Here is a 16,489-nt window from a genome sequence, read left to right as displayed (position 1 = left end):
CCTGGTACTCAGATGTGAAAAATGAGGGAGTGAAAAATGTTCCGAATGGAATCCAGATGCCATTACTATTTAGCATAAGCCGGCAGCGTGCCAGGAAGTGAGATCGGTATCATCAATCCACGTTGCAGGTGAGGAAACTGAGGACCAGGGACGTGCAGGGACTTGCCCAGGATCACACAGCCTGTCAGTGGGCAGACAATGTGCTTTCCTCTCGGCCGCAATGCCCAACTCTAAACACAGGCTGGCTGTACACAGTAGGTGGGACAGGACCCCACCCCGTGCGTGCTCGCGCCCCCACTCCCGCACCCTCTGAGGCAAGATGCAAACTATCTCTTTAAGAAGGAAAGTGAAGACGGGCCGCTTACGCAGCTGCCAGCGAGCCGCCCACTGGCTGGTCCCTTCCATCCACCTCACCCTCCCCTTTCCTCCCTCCCGGCAGCCCCAGCCCTGGCGAGCCGCCTCCAGCAGGGGCTCCGGAGAGCAGGTCGGCGGCCTGGGCAGGGCAGCCGAAGCCATGGAAGCCTCGGCAGGTGATGACAGCGACCCCGTGGACCTCGGGGCCCACCGCCCAGCTGCTCCCACCGAGTGCCGAGTGCGGGTGGGGGGAGGGGAGGCGCGGGCCGCGCCGGGGAGCAGACAGGACCGAGCGCCCGGCAGGCAGCCTGCCCTCCAGGCTTTCGGGCTGCGGCGGCCCAGCTGTCAGCTGCGGGGGGCTCGGGTGTCCCCGCCCGCGTTCACCCGCCCCTGTCTGTGCGTTTTCCCCCCTCCGCCGCAGGTTGCTGATCCGGGCCAGACAGCTGCAGCCGCGACTGCAGAGGCGCTGCGCCAAGCGGGGCCGGAGCGGTGCGAGCCGGCGGGGGCTGCGGAGCGCCAGCGGACTCAGGTGAGGAGGCCGCGGCCGAGCCCGGAGGGGGCCCTTCGCTGCACCCGACGGGCGGGCGGGCGGGGGCCGCTGGCGACCGCCCGCTGCGGTAGAATCCCTCAGAGGGCATCGGCCGAGGAGGGGTTAACTGTGACTCATTCTTACCCTCCCTTCATTCCCCCCCACCACCCCGCCCCAAACCCGTGAAAATCACTAATTACAGGATGCTGGTTGCAGCGGGGAAGATGCTCAAGGTGGGCGATTAGGAGAGGTCTAGGGACCGCCCCGTTCCTAAATGTCTTCCTCTTTCAGCATTTGGCAAATATTTAAGCCCCTTTCCTTTTTTGAGGAGGAGCAAGGGTACCTAGGGGTGGGAGACGGGTGGAACCCCACACCCAACCCAAGGTCAAGTGCCAACGACTGCTTCTTTACCACATTCCCCCCTGAGAAGCGTCAGGGCCCTGCAGTAGGTCTGGAAAACATGCCCATGACCCCTGAAGCAGGAGATCTGAGTGTGTCTCTCTGGACCCTCCATGGGGTAGGATGCTCTCTCCTTCCGCTCAGCAGAACACCTACTAGCCTGGTAAGCCCCAGATTCTCTTCCTCAACCCTGCAGACAGACTGAGGAGAGGCCTGGTCACACAGCTGCCTGTTTCCTCTGCCTTCTCTGCCCATCTGGCGGTGTGGGATGGGCTGCAGGAGCTTATCAGGAAAAGGTGATCTCTGCAGGCAGGGTGGTGTAGGGAAAGTGCCAGAGATTCGGGTTCTAGTCCCTTAGCTTGCTAGGAGGCCACCAGTAGCCATCTTAAAATTCTTTAGGCGTGGGTGTCTGTCTGTTCATCTGTTAAATACAGGAGTTGGATTAGATGGTCTGTATGGTTGTCACGTGCCACTCAGGTAGCTCTGACATGTCAGGGATCTCTCTACCAGAGCAACCCAGAATTTAAACTTGGGTTTATGAAATAATTGGGGTTTCCTCAATTGGTCTCTTTCAACTGTGGACTTCTCCAGTGAAACATGACCTTGTGAGCCTCGTGGAACCGGAGGCATCAGACAGTCCTATATTGATATCCCTACGCTGTCACTGGGGTGACCTTCCTCGAGTTACTTCCCACCCCCAAGCTTCAGTTTCCTCATCTGCACATCTGGGAAGAGGCATACATGCCTGAGTAGGTCGATGGGATGATGAAATGAGATGTATATGAAAGCACCTAAAATAGTGCCTGTGCCTGGCACATAGTAGGTTTTCAGGGACTCAGGACTTGAGAGATAGACTGGAGGAAGAGGGGAGGGGTGGCTGCTTTTAGCCTCTTCTCTCCCCCTCCCCCACCCTGCCAATCTCTTCCACATCCCTGCGGATGGCGTCCCTGCCAGGGGATAATGAATGCTGGAGTGTGTTGGGCTGAGGGCCTAAGAAGCAACCAGGAGGTACAAACATTTCCACTGCAAGGGCTGTGACATCATTCTAGAGAATGATGGTCCCAAGGAGGCATATATACCCCAGCACTGGGTTTGGAAAATCTTGGCATCCGAGGGCAAAGTCCCTAAGGGACAAGAAGCATCAGAATCTTGTGTGCTGGCGGGGGTCAGGGGCCGAGGCCTCCTGATTCCATACGGGTCCTATTGCTGCTCCCTTGCCCTCCCTGGAGTCTCCCACTAGAACCTCTCTGAGACAGGCAATCGAGTGTTTGGTGTCTGGACTTTCTATTCTTTGTTTTTCCTCCTGCTGCCCTTTCCAGCCTAGGCCTCGCCCTTCCTTGCTCCCATTTATTCCACAGATACACTGTGCCCCTTGGCATCGTGATAAAGAAGGCTCCCCATAGGCTGGGGCAGGGCATTTTGTGGCTGCATCATTTGGGCCAAGTGAAGTTATGTCCCCACCTGCCCTAAATCCCTGTTAGATCGTGAACTCCTCCCAACAGAGGCCTCATCTTTGTCCTCTCTAACCTCTAGCCTGTGGCTAGGTACAAAGTAGGTGCTCAGGAAGTGTTGAATAAGTTTGAGGCAGTTATGCCCCTAAGCCAACGAGGTTAGGGAGAAACTGTGGAATGTGCTGACGTTTGTAGGAAAAACACTGTTAAGCACAGGGCACTGTGCAGGTTGTTGGTTGCCATTATTATCACTGTTAATTACTAATACTGTTATTATTACTATTGCCAGTAGCCAGCAATTGTTTTACCTTCTCCTCAAGGCTGGAAGGGGCCCCGTGTGCCTGGCAGAACTGTGACGTTGGCAAACAGATAGCGCTGGCTGGTTTCAGAGGAGTGTGAAAGGAAGAGGGTTGGAAAGAATGTGACTCTTCCCCTCGCTGTGCTGGGGGGTGGGGGGTGGGGGTGGGGATGGGAGGAACAGATGAGGAGAATCGAGTGGGCCAAAATGGACATGCGGTAGAAAATCCGGAGACCCCCAGCCCTGGCTCTCACTCCACCAGCGCCCCATTGTGTGACCTTGGCCAACCACGACCTCTGGGTCCCCGGCTATAACATGACAGGACTGGGCTCCTGGATCCTTAAGGCCCTTTCTGGTTTGGACATTTTATCGCGTGCATTTGGTTAAATAAAAATGGGACAAGTATTGGGGCGCCTGGGTGGCGCAGTCGGTTAAGCGTCCGACTTCAGCCAGGTCACGATCTCGCGGTCCGTGAGTTCGAGCCCCGCGTCAGGCTCTGGGCTGATGGCTCAGAGCCTGGAGCCTGTTTCCGATTCTGTGTCTCCCTCTCTCTCTGCCCCTCCCCCGTTCATGCTATGTCTCTCTCTGTCCCAAAAATAAATAAAAAAATGTTGAAAAAAAAAAATTTAAAAAATGGGACAAGTATTATTACTCTTAGTATCATCTATGGAGTACCAGGCCATTACCTACCTCAGGTGATCCTCATAACAAATTATACCTATTTGAAGGACGAGGAGCCCAAGGCTTAGAGAGAGTGGCTGCCAAGATGGCACAGCCAGGAAGGGCAGCCTGTTACCTGACGCCAGGTCTGTCTGACCCGGAAGAGCATGCTCTTCCAAAGGTTTCGCTGCCTCCGCATACATACCTTGCCGCCATCCCTGTGAGTTGTGTGTGCTCTTGGGCGGAGATCAGGCCCTTCTCCAAACTGATGACTGCAGGGAACTTGCTGCTTGAACTTGTGTATAGGTCGGGGCTGGGAAGACTTCCTTTCACCTTGAGCCCTGCTCTGCTGATGGGTGGTGGTGCCCTTTCCCTGAGGAGAAGGGCTGGTCATGAATGACAGTCACAACAGACACGCTTTTTGAGTGCTCCCTGTGTGCTGTGCTCTGTTTTATCCCTGAGACAATCCCATTATGGTTTTTACCCATTTCACAAAGAGAAAGCCAGGGCAGAGACAAAGAGCCTTGCCCAGAGTTACACAGCTAATGTGTTGGAGAGGCTGAGAAAGAGCTGGAAGCGCACCGTACTGAGTCAAAAGGGTTGCTTCGAGTCTGAGCCCTCTCGTTAACTGAATAACTTTGGGTAAGCCAGTGTCCCTCTGAAAATTGGCGTTCCCATCCTGCAGATGGACTGGATGCATCTGTGGGCTCTAAAAGAACTAAATGCCACCTTGTCCCAGAATAGAGGTGGGAGGGCTTCCTTGTCTAGCTAAACATGGCTCAGCGTTCGTTTATGGTTTCTTAGCCAGGCCCTGGGCTAAGTGCATGGGGTACAGGAAAGAGTAAGAGGTGATCCCTCATTTCAAGAAACCGATGTCTAAGTAGGAGACAAACATCTAAACATGTAGGTGTGACAAACCGTCTGGGAGCTGGGTTGTGGACTGATAATGGTATATAGTGGGGTGTCGGAGAGGGGAGATGATCTTTCCTGTTCAGTGGATCAGGAAGGCTTTATAGAGATGATGCCATCATCGTGTCCTTGTTTTCTGAATTGAGTTTGTGAATCAGCATCATCCTCATCCATCCAGCTTAGGGCAGTTCCAAACTGTTTTAAAGATATGTTGGCTTGGGGCGCCTGGGTGGCTCAGTCGGTTGAGCGCCGACTTCGGCTCAGGTCACGATCTCGCGGTGCGTGAGTTCGAGCCCCGCATCGGGCCCCTGTGCTGACAGCTCAGAGCCCGGAGCCTGTTTCGATTCTGTGTCTCCCTCTCTCTGACCCTCCCCCGTTCATGCTCTGTCTCTCTCTGTCTCAAAAATAAATAAACGTTAAAAAAAAAAAAATTAAAAAAAAAAAAAAAAAAAAAAAGATATGTTGGCTTTTGGGGCGCCTGGGTGACTCAGTCAGTTAAGCATCCGACTGCAGCTCGGGCCATGATCTCGCAGTCTGTGAGTTCGAGCCCCTCATCAGGCTCTGTGCTGACAGCTCGGAGCCTGGAGCCTGCTTGGGATTCTGTCTCTGTCTCTCTCTCTGCCCCTCCCTGCTCATGCTCTGTCTCTCTTGCTCTCAAAAATAAATAAAACATAAAAAAAGAAAAAGATATGTTGGCTTTTGACCCCAGCAACACAAAAAGTGGCCACAGAGTCTGGGGGCAGGGGGGAGCCATTCAAGCTCACTCTGGCACAGCTCTAATGGAATAATCCATTTGTCCCAGGTGGACGAGAACCTTTCCTGTCCTTAAGACACTCTAGAGAAAGGACTCTGAAATTCCTCTTGGAAAGCCTGGCTAGTGCTGGATAACCAAGCCAGTAGGCTTGGGGAATTCTTCGTATCTATTCTCAGCTTTCCACCTGTCTGGAGCACCTGACACCTGGAGAGGTGAAGGCATTTCCCCAAGGTTACTCAGCAGGGCTGGGATCATAACTCTGGCCTAATTGGGATTGTATTCCTGAGCCATATGGGGTCTTTCTACATCCAGGTCACCAGGGGCCGGAGGGCCATTTCTTTATTTGATGGGCAGCTCACGCTGAGTGAAGGCTTGATGCAGGTGATATGAAGCTAGAGCTGAGGGCCCTTGGAGAGGAGGAGGCCTGTGTTCTCCTGGCTGCTTTGCACCTCCTAATGGACAGAGATTCATGAAGTGTTTGTCACATGCTCAGCACTGTCCTCTGAATTGAGGTGCTGAGCCAAGCAGAAGGGAATTTCTGGGAAGCAGCCTGGTGAAGTGGAAAGAAGTGGAAAGAAAGCCAGCACCGAGGCATCAGGAGACTCCCGTCCTCACCTCGGCTCTGCCGTCAACTCCTTGGGTGGTCTGAGGCCAGGCCCTTTGCTCTTCCCCACCTACAAAATGCCAGGCAGAGGTGGGGTTCTCTTGAAGCGCTGACTGGCCAACAATTCAGCAGTTTCTTCTGTTCTGTCACCGCTTTAGCGGGTGCAAGAGTGGGTAGGATATAGATAACCGTAACTTGAGGAAGAATGAGATAAATATAACAAGAGGCATGAACAAATGCTCTGTGGGTTTGCTGGACAGAGAAGGTTTGGGGAATGCTCAGTTCAAAAGCCAACTCTTCAAAGATAGGATGAGATGCCGATAGGGGTGGGTTTTTTGCTTTTTCTTTCTTCTTCTTCTTCTTCTTCTTCTTCTTCTTCTTCTTCTTCTTCTTCTTCTACCAGGAGAAATGGCAGAAGCAGGCTATATAGCAGAGCAGTGCTTCTCACACTTAGATTTCAAAGATCAGTACATTTGGGAATCCATCCTAGGTTTGCCAACTTTTTATTTTGCCCGATAAGGACGTTCAAGTGACACTTAAAGAGATTTCTGTTTACTATCGTGGTAGAGTGAAAGAAGGAGCATTTTAACACCTCTGTCCCCAGAGTAAGGAGACTATATAATATCGGGGGGGGGGGGGGGAAGGTATGCCTTCAAAGTAAATACATTTTGCTTTATTAAAAATAGTACGGTCCATGGTTCACTCATTTAGTCACCGACCAGTGTTCTTGTGTTTGGCTTTGGAGCCACGCTGCTCTGTTTCCTATTCTGTAAAATGGGGACATGATGCCATCTACCTCATAAGGTCATTAGGTCTTTATGCCAGAATCAAATGTGTGAGGCAAGGGGCCTCGAAGGCAGTTATTGACAGAGGCAAAACAGGTCCGTTGGGCTGTTCAGGGACTGCAGCAAACTGGAAAGTGCTTGTTTGGAAGAGGGTGGCTGCTGGCCTGCTCTTGCCACCCTTCCCAGGCAAGAGAGTGGGTCTGGTGTTTGCAGGCCTTCTGATTTATAAGCTAGAAATGGGATGTTTGTGATCTCCCTTGTTTTTAAAATGTGGCCAACCAGGCAACATTTTCAAGTGCGCATATTAAAATGTGTCTGCGGCAGGCTGTCCCTCTGTGCCTTTCATGTAAAGTTCCAGAGTGAGGGCAAAGAAGGGAAACAAGGCTGGAACAGCAGGCCTGGGTCAGGGCATATGGCGTCCTTAACTTTGGCAGTTTGTGATCTGCTTCTGGGCCCACAGCTTCAAAGGCCATAACTGTGTCCCTTTCAGCAGCTCTGTCAGGATCGCGTCTCTAGGGCCTGAGGCCTCCAGACTGCCCCCTTGAAGCTGGCGCTGGCCGGGCCTCCCAGCCACAGGGTCTCTGGAAGCTTGGTCTGCAGCCTCAGAAGGAGGGGACTTGGCTGACGGCCTGTGAGGCCTGGCACAGAAGCCACCCTAGAGAGACAGGCGTCAGGAGAGGCTTCTGGCAGCCCCTCAGAGGGAGGGGCAGGTACCATTCTGCAGAAGTCACGCCAGCCCTGCAGCCCAGGTCCGCCGCTTTCTGCTTGGGGCTGTGCTGAGGTCTAGACAGCAAGCAGTGTCTCCACAGACAGCCCTGCCGCCTGGCCAGCACAGAGGAAAAGCTGGCCTCTGCTTGTGGAGGAAGCCTAGAGCAGAGAAAGACCTCAGGGGAGGTGTGAAGGGAACCCGGCTGGTGTGCTTGAGGCGTGTGGCTAAGTGTGTAGGTTGAATTCTGGGAAATCTGCTCCAGAATGGACTTCCTCGAGCAAAGAATGAACTTCCTAGAGCAAGGACTGGGTTTGCTTCATCTCTGAACCCCTGGTGCCCAGCCCAAGCCAGGCACATGGAGAGGACTCTGGAAAAGCATTGAGCAAATGACAAGTAGCTTGGTGTCCCTTTTAGATGGAATCCTGGGTTGAGAGACTCTTAGAGGCCAAGCAGCAATTTCATACTCAGTGTCTGCGTGTGTGTGTCCGTGCGTGTGCCTGGCATCCTAAGAAAGACTCCCGTGTGCTCCTCCTCTTTCCCCGGCCCCTTCCCCTCTCTCCTTCTTCCAACTTCATTGAAGGCAGCATGCAATGAACTGCACGTATTAAAAAAAAATTTTTTTAACGTTTGTTTATTATTGAGAGACAGAGCATGAGCATGAGCAGGGGAGGGGCAGAGAGAGGGGGAGACACAGAATCTGAAGGAGGCTCCAGGCTCTGAGCTGTCAGCACAGAGCCCCAAGCTGCATGTATTTAAAGTCTATGATTTGGTAGGTTTTGACATCGTGTAACCCCTAAAATCATCATCGCAGTTAACATAATGAATAAACCCATCATCCTGAAAAGGTTCCTCCTGCCCCTTTGTAATATTCCTCCCTCTCATGCCTCCCCCATCCCCCAACAACCCCTGATATGCTTTCTATCACTATAGATGACTTTGCATTTTCTAGAATTTTATATAAATGGGATCATACAGTATGTGATTTTGGGGGGGGAGGGGTCTGACTTTTTCACTCAGCATAATTATTTTGGGATTCATGATGTTTTGCATATCAATATATTCCTTTTTATTGCTGAGTAGTATTCAAGTATATGGATAAAGGAAAAAACACGATTAGTTTATCCCTTCATCTGCTGATGGACAATTGTTTGTTTTTGTTTTTTTTTTCCCCAGTTTTTTGCTATTACAAACAAAGCTGCTGTGAACATTTGCATGTAAGTCTTTGTATGGATAATGCCTAGGAGTGAAGTAGAATGGCTGGATCATTTGGCAAATATATATTTAACTCTTTAAGAAACTTCCCAAGTGTTTCCAGAGTGGTTATACCCCCACTCTGGGTTTACAATCCCACCATCAGTGTATGAAAGTTCCAGTTCCACATTCACACCAGCACTTGGTATGATCAGTCTTTAAAAACAATTTTTTTTTCATGTTTATTTATTTTTTTTTTTATTTTTTTTTTATTTTTAAAAAAAATTTTTTTTTCAACGTTTTTTATTTATTTTTGGGACAGAGAGAGACAGAGCATGAACGGGGGAGGGGCAGAGAGAGAGGGAGACACAGAATCGGAAACAGGCTCCAGGCTCCGAGCCATCAGCCCAGAGCCTGACGCGGGGCTCGAACTCACGGACCGCGAGATCGTGACCTGGCTGAAGTCGGACGCTTAACCGACTGCGCCACCCAGGCGCCCCGATGTTTATTTATTTTTGAGAGAGATGGAGAGACAGAGTGTGAGCAGGGGAGGGGCAGAGAGAGAGAGAGGGAGACACAGAATCCGAAGCAGGCTCCAGGCTCTGAGCTGTCGGCACAGAGCCTGATGCAGGGCTCGAACCCATGAACTGTGAGATCATGGCCTGAGCCGAAGTTGGACACTTAACCCACTGAGCCACCCAGGCACCCTGGTATGATCGGTCTTTTAAATTTTAACCATTCTAACAGGTGTGCAGTGGTCTCTCTTTATGGATTTAATTTGCATTTTCCTAATGACCAATGATGTTGAACATCTTTTTGTGTGCTTATCTGCCATCCGTGCATCTTCTTTGGTGAAGTTTCTGTTCAGACGTTTGGCCCATGGTTAAAGATTTAATCATTTGGTTGTTGGTCTTATTACTGACTGTGAGACTTCCTCATCCGTTCTGGATGCAAGTTCTTTGTCAAATACATATTCTGCAAATATTTTCTCCCAATTTGTGTCTTGCCCTAGAGGGCCCAGTGGGGGTTTCAGACTCGGTGTGCATGTGCACGTGTGGGTGAGAGAGAGAGAGAGAGAGAGAGAGAGAGACTCACAGGGAGACTGGCTTCCTGTGGGTCCTCTACTTCTGAAAGATTCTTGTCTTCTGCACTGTATGGAGAATCCAGAAGGACGGCTCCTAGAGGTTCTTAAAGGTCACACATCTCAACAGCTTCTCAGTCCCTGAGATCCCATGGGGTGTGGCATCTGATCTCAAGAGGAAGAGGGCCCACGGTGCGGTACTTTATGCCTCTTGTTCCTTGACCCTAGGCGAGTCAGGTAATTCTGAGCATCCCTCAGCTGTCTATAAGGTGGGCACAGCTCATGAGCAAGAGGCCAGTAGAGTTCTCTAGCTGACCGTCCCAACTCCAAGGACACAGAGCAGTGTTAGCACCGTCTGTTGCCATCCAAAGGCCTTTGGGAGGCAGAGGAGGAGGAAGGTTTGCTGACCTCACACTGGGCCAGGTGTGGGCATGTGCGGGCTGGAGCTGTGCTGGGCGACCTTTCCTGCTCTGCTCGGGGCTGGGTGGTGCCTGGTTGAGGGCATCGTCGCCTCTGGTGCCAGAGCCCCCTGACCACTCGCCGGCAGCCCACATGCTGCTTATGCCAGATGCCTGTGGCTGGGGGCGGGGCGGGGGGGCTCTTAGAAACCCTCAAAAAACGGAAGATTGTGGTCCACAGGTGACCATGTGTACAAATAGCCTGTGTACTGTTGGTGGAAGAAGGGCTCTGAAGGGAGCGTGTGCAAGGGACCACCCAGGAGGGAGCATGAACTCTGTCTCCCGTGAAGTTACACATAGGCATCCATGCTTGAATTGAACTTGGAAGACAAGTAGGCGGAGAGCTTGGAAGGGTTTTCTAGGCAGAGGGCACCGCATAAGCGAAAGCATGAGCCCACAGGGTGAGCTCAGGGGAGATGGTTAGGAAGAAGATGTGATGGGAAGCAGGCTGACAAGGAAGGCAGATCCTGGGACATCACAGCAGCTCCATCAGGGAGGGGGTATTATCGCCATTTTGTGGATGGGGAGACTGAGGTCCCAAGGGGTCAAGAGAGTCGTGCCCTTAGGTTTGTGACTCAGTTGGTGGCAGAGCTGCATGTCCTGGCTCCCGACTCTGTGCCAGGCTGTGTCCCAGGAGAGATGGACCGTGGAGCCCTCTCAGGGCCATTTTTCCTGTACCCAGACTGACCGACCTCATGGGGTTCTCAGGACTTCTGGGTCATCTATTTGGCGGCCTGGCCTGACTTCCTTCAGCACGTGTCTGCTAGGCCTCGATTCAGAGTCCACTCTGCTCCTGGCATCTGGGAAGACCCGAGCCACTGGAGGCATGATGCCCGCTTGTCTCTGGGCCCTTGAGGGCTAAGCGACCGCAGCCACATTCGCAAGCCCAGGCCGGGTGCTGCCGCTCTCAGAACTGCCCCTGCCACCCTCCAGGCTTGTGCGGGTTAAGTTGGGTGTTACCACCACCCCGGAACCACAACAGGGTTCTGTGACTAAGGGGGAGACTGAACCCTGGGTAGGCAGGATTAGTGTCTATCACCCCTGACCTTCCCAGATGACTGGGCGCCATCACTTTTCTCCCCTCGCCCTCCTTCCCCACAGCCCCTCCCTTCTGGGCCTTGAGGAGCCTCTGTCCTCAGTTTCTCTGGAAGCCATCTTTGCCTCTCTCATTCCCTCTCCCCTGCTTCCATCTAGGGTCTCCTGGTGCCTCTCCTCCTCTTTCTAGCCCGTTCCCCGCAGAGCTGGTACAGCATTAGCTTCCATAAAATAATCCCAGCCTTGTCATTCCTCTGCTCAGAACCCAGAGGCATGAAAGGCCCTCCCCCAGCACCCAGCCTCCCTCTCTACTCTCCTGGGCCCCTACCCCTGTAGCTCTTCTCCTCCTCTTCCTCCTTCCCATCTCCCTCCTCCTCTCCCCTCTCCTCCTCTATCCCCTCCTCTACCATTATCTCCTCCTTCACCACTACCTTCTCCACGCCTCCATAATGCTGGCCCCCACCCCGCACTGCATCCGGAATGCTCCTGCACAGGCAGCTCATCCTTCAGAGCCCTGCTCACAGGTACCTCCTCCTGAGTTCTGGAGAGGGACTTACTCCCTCCTGAGCCCAGCCCTTCACCGACAGGATCTGAGTGCTGGGACCATTCAAGGACCCAGCACACAGCAGGCAGGTGCTAGGTGGACACTGACTAAAGGGGCCTGCCAGAGCTGCCACACGGGGAAGGGGTGCTGTGCTTGGGACATGGGAGAGGCTCTGGGGGACTTGCTTTCAGTCCTGCTTGGAGCTAGGCTACTTTTGAGCTACGTCTCTCCGGGAGTTAACCCCACCCCCTTGCCACTGGGGGTGACCCTACTTGCCCCAAAGCCGAAGAGACTCAGAAGAATCACCTGGATAATTCCCGTGTTTGAGCTTGAACGCCTTGCCCTTTAGGAGACAGAGCTCAGTGCCAGTGGTTTTGTGAAACGGGAAGCACAGCCAATGTGCATGTGTTATGGGTGGGAGAATCATCTGGTAACTCAGCCCATTAGGAAAGCAGTTTGGCAGCGTATTCGTTGACGCTATAAACCCACCACTGGGGATCTATCCTGAGGAAGTAGTTCAAAATACAGAAAAACAATTATGCACAAAGGTATCCGTTGGAGCATTCTTTTTGGTAGTGAGAAAGACTAAATATTCAACAAGGGAAGAAGTTAACCATGATGACCCATGAAATGGAAAATCATGCAGCCCATAAAATACTCTTTATAGGGGCGCCCAGCAGCCTCAGTGGGGAGCGTGCGACTCTTGATCTCAGGGTTGTGAGTTTGAGCCCCACATTGAGTGTAGAGATCACTTTAAAAAAAAGAAAATATTTTAAAAACAGAACTTTTTATTAAGAATATGCCATGGCACAGGCAATTCTTAAGCTATGTTAACTTTTTAAAAGATACAAAGGTGCATACACACCAGGGTTATAACCACATAAAAATAACCCCCACCTCCCCTAAAAGACATTTTTTCCCCTCTGCTTAGAAAAAGACTGGAAGAGGGGCGCCTGGGTGGCTCAGTCGGTTAAGCGTCCGACTCTGGCTCAGGTCATGATCTCGCGGTCCGTGGGTTCGAGCCCCACGTCGGGCTCTGTGCTGACAGCTCAGAGCCTGGAGCCTGTTTCAGATTCTGTGTCTCCCTCTTTCTCTGACCCTCCCCTGTTCATGCTCTCTCTCTGTCTCAAAGATAGATAAATGTAAAAAAAAAATTAAAAAAAGAAAAAAAGGAAAAAGACTGGAAGAAGCAGCAGTGAAACTAATCAGGGGCTCATCTTTGAACAACAAAACTGGAGGGTTTTTTTTTTTAAGTGTGTGCTACTTTTATAGCTATAATAAATATTTTCGCAAATGTAACTATATCTAACCTTTTAAAATTACCCCATGGGAGCTAAGGGAGTCCCTTTTCATTTTGTGACCTTCTTGGAATGAATCATTCACTTGTCTCCAGGCCCTTGGTTTATAAAATAAGGTAAAGAAGCGAATGTTCTGGGAGGTATGCGCCAGACTCTTCCTGTACATTATCTAATTAAATCTTCATAATTGAAACCCCCATTTTACAGATAAGGAAGCTAAAGCTCGCGGTCAGTCCTTTGCTAAGAACTAGGTTTTGCCCTAGGACAAAGCACTCCCCCCACCCACCTCTGGCTCCACATGCCCCCCCCCCATGATTATGAAAATCTTTGCCTTTGAGGCAGGGGTGGGGGAGCTGGGGGGTGGGACAGGACAGGTAGAGGGGCACCTGAGAACACTGTGTCAACAGAGCCCGTGCAGGAGTTTATCTTACAGGGTAGGGAAGGTCAGTGTTTGCCAGCAGGTGGGAAGAAGAGAACTTTCTGCCGATTGCAGCCAGAGCTGGTGTTCTCTGCCTTACCCCTCTGGCCCCAGCAGCCTTTTCCTGAACAGGATGTCCCCCTCACCCCAGTTCCCTGTTCCGTGTCCCCAGCCTCCTTGGGCATCTCAGTGCCCTGGATTCAGAGCTGCAGGTCTAGGGTTCAAGTCCCAGCACCACCACTGATTTACCTGGGGGCTTGGGCAAGTACCACCCACCCTTGAGTTCAGATCCTGTCAAGTGAGATTGGACTAGACCAGAGGTTCCAAACTCCAGTGCTAGGCAGCTAACAAGCAAAAAACAGTCCAGGTGTAAGTACAAGGGCACTGATAAGAACACTAGCGAAAAGGAGCCACCTCCCAGCCTCAGCCGGTCAGTGCTGTGCAGGAATGCAGACACAGAGAGGCAAGATCTTTTGGGTGGCATAAGACAAGACAGAGATCCGGATTTTTTAAAATATGAAATGTCTCGATTTATTAATGTTGACTCAGATTAAAACACATACACGTGCAGGCTGAGGGAAAGTGGTCCATAGGCATGATATGGCCTTTGGGCTGCCAGTCTGGGACCTCTGGAGTCCCCTGCCCCTGGGTACCTTCTGGCTTTGACCCTCTGACTCCTGGACTCCTAGTCTACAAATGATCCTGGAGATCATACTAGGCAGAATGATGTCCAGGTCTGTAAGAGGAGGAAGGCCAGTCTGCTCAGGAGGAGGTGGCCCTAAGTGGCTCTCCTGGGCCCCCCTTACCTGCCCTAGGCAAATACATGGGCTTTAAAAGGCTCTGCCCAGCTGCCTGCTGGATACTGTATCCCAGCTGTGGCTTCTGTGCTTGGCAGTTGTCCCGCACAACCTCTCTTTATCATCAGGACACTGATTAACCTCCCGTATCTACAGGGAAGTTGGGTGTGACCAGCATGAAGGCACACAACTCCCAGCTGCCCTGGGATTTGGATCCGGGAGCATCTGGTTCTACCTCCCGAGCTCCTGAATGCGGTCATTACATCCCTCGGAGGGGACCTGCCAGTGCTGGTGCTAATGGCAGTGTTTAGTACATGGAGTGGAGCACACACACACGAGTGGGTCTGCGTGTACATGCTTACGCATAGCCACAGCTAGACCTATTGTGTGCAGAACTGTGCACTGGATGGCTGGGCTTAGTATAGTCAACTCTTGTTATTTGCAGTAGTATGTTCTGTGAAGCCGCTGCAAACCCTGAATTAGTGAATACTGAACCATTGTTCCTGAGGGAGAACACAGGGCGAGGCTCCTGCGAGCCTCCGGTCACACCGTTTTCTTCAATAGATCAATACTGAACCTTGTTTTGTGTGTGTTTCTGTCTAAAGACACCTTCTTTAGTGTCAGCTGTTGATTTCATGCACATCGAACTCATGCGGACAGCGCTGTAATTCATACGGATCAAAGCTCATCTGACACACGTATTTTCCCAAAAGGCACATCACAGCCTTCTTGTGCCCAGGAACACTAGACGGTTTTTCAGCACTACACTGTTTTCATTTTAAACAGCAAAGTCACCAACAAAAAGCCCCAAAATGTGAAAAATGTGGCACAAAGAGGACACTTGTTTGCAGTATAAGAAGTGAAACAAGGTTGCCTTCCACCCCAGCTGGGAAGTTACACATCAAGGAAACTGACATTTTCCACCCCTCCCGTGAAAGAACTGTGGGTGTTGACTGTGGGTGTTACAAATCATTTTTAGCGAGTAGGTGAATTTGCAAATACAGAATCCGCAGATAATGAGGATCAACTATAGTCCTGTTTCCTTCATCTTTCTCCGGGGGCTGCTGTCAGGATTAGGAGTAGTTGGGACAACGAACTGGATTTTGTGGTGTGGAGATGTGATTTGGAGGGGCAGCTGCAACCAGTCCTGAGTCCTAACTTTGTCACACTTTTCTCATACATGTGAGTTGGCCCCCGGAACCTAAGCGTCCCTGGTGGTAAAATGGAGGGAACCCACCCCAACCTGTGGGGGACACATAAGCGTGAATTGAGAGAATAATCCTGGGTGCCTGGCAAGATGCCAGTTAAATAACAGCTTTCATCCTTTCCCTGAAGATGCGGTTACTAAGTGGGTTGCACTCCAGTCCCTGCTACCTACTGAAGATTTAGATGATTCTAGTAGAAGAGACCAGCCCCTAAAGAAGACACCGTGCGTAGAAAGGACTGTCATGATACAAACAAAGTGCCATAGAGCTTTTTTTTTTTTTTTTGCCCCTGTTTTCATTTGCTCAGAAACCTGCACTTACTTGGGTGGTGACCTCAACCCAAGTGCACGCAGACACTCGTATTCAGCAAATATTTATCGAGGGCCTATGATGTACTTAGGTGTACTGGTCTAGGTGCTTCAAATTAGATAAAGAATAAAATGCACAAATATCCTTACCTCCCTGCAGCTTCTATTCCAAAGATAACAAAGTAAATGCATAAATGTCTTCACATAAGGACTGTGGAGAAAATAGAGCATGAACAGAAAAGAGGGGAGGGAGGGTTGTATTTAAAAAGAAATTTAATGTTTATTCTTGAGAGAGAGAGAGAGAAGGAGACACAGAATCTGAAACAGGCTCCAGGTTCTGTCAGCAGAGAGCCCGACGCAGGGCTCAAACCCATAAACTATGAGATCATGACCTGAGCCAAAGTCGGATGCTTAACCGACTGAGCCACCCAGATGCCCCAGTTGTATTTTAAATAAAGGGGTCAAGGCAGGTTCACTGAGAAGGTGACCTTGGAGTAAAGACCTGCAGGAGGGAGAGAGCTGGGAGGGAACAGCATGTGCAAAGGCTCTGAGTACGAGTGTGGACAGAACAGCCATGCGTGAGGGGAGCAAGAGGTGAGGTCAGAGAGAGGTGGAGGGTGGGGCGGGATGCAGGGCTCAGCCTCAGCCAGAGTAAGTAAGAGAAGCCAAAGCTTCTATTCCAAGATGGGACCATCGGGAAAG

The 16,489-nt window shown here is 51.3% G+C and overlaps 1 protein-coding gene across 6 annotated transcripts in view; it reads left to right on the top strand.

The window, feature by feature from the left end:
* Window positions 1–405: 405 nt before the first annotated feature.
* SNPH (syntaphilin) overlaps window positions 406–16,489 on the top strand; it is a 37,091-nt gene continuing 21,007 nt past the window's right edge. The window contains exons 1-2 of one of the 6 annotated variants that reach the window (XM_058685135.1): window positions 406–530; window positions 776–883. The gene's annotated coding sequence lies outside the window, so the exon portion shown is untranslated. Of the gene's footprint in view, window positions 531–775; window positions 884–1,063; window positions 1,446–16,489 lie in introns of those variants that run through there. The other 5 variants (XM_058685138.1, XM_058685137.1, XM_058685140.1 and 2 more) reach the window with 5 other exon arrangements.

Source organism: Neofelis nebulosa, chromosome 9, assembly GCF_028018385.1.
Source record: "Neofelis nebulosa isolate mNeoNeb1 chromosome 9, mNeoNeb1.pri, whole genome shotgun sequence".
NCBI lineage: Eukaryota > Metazoa > Chordata > Mammalia > Carnivora > Felidae > Neofelis > Neofelis nebulosa.
The sequence above is the reverse complement of the archived record's forward strand: the minus strand, read 5'-3'. Positions and strand labels throughout refer to the sequence as shown.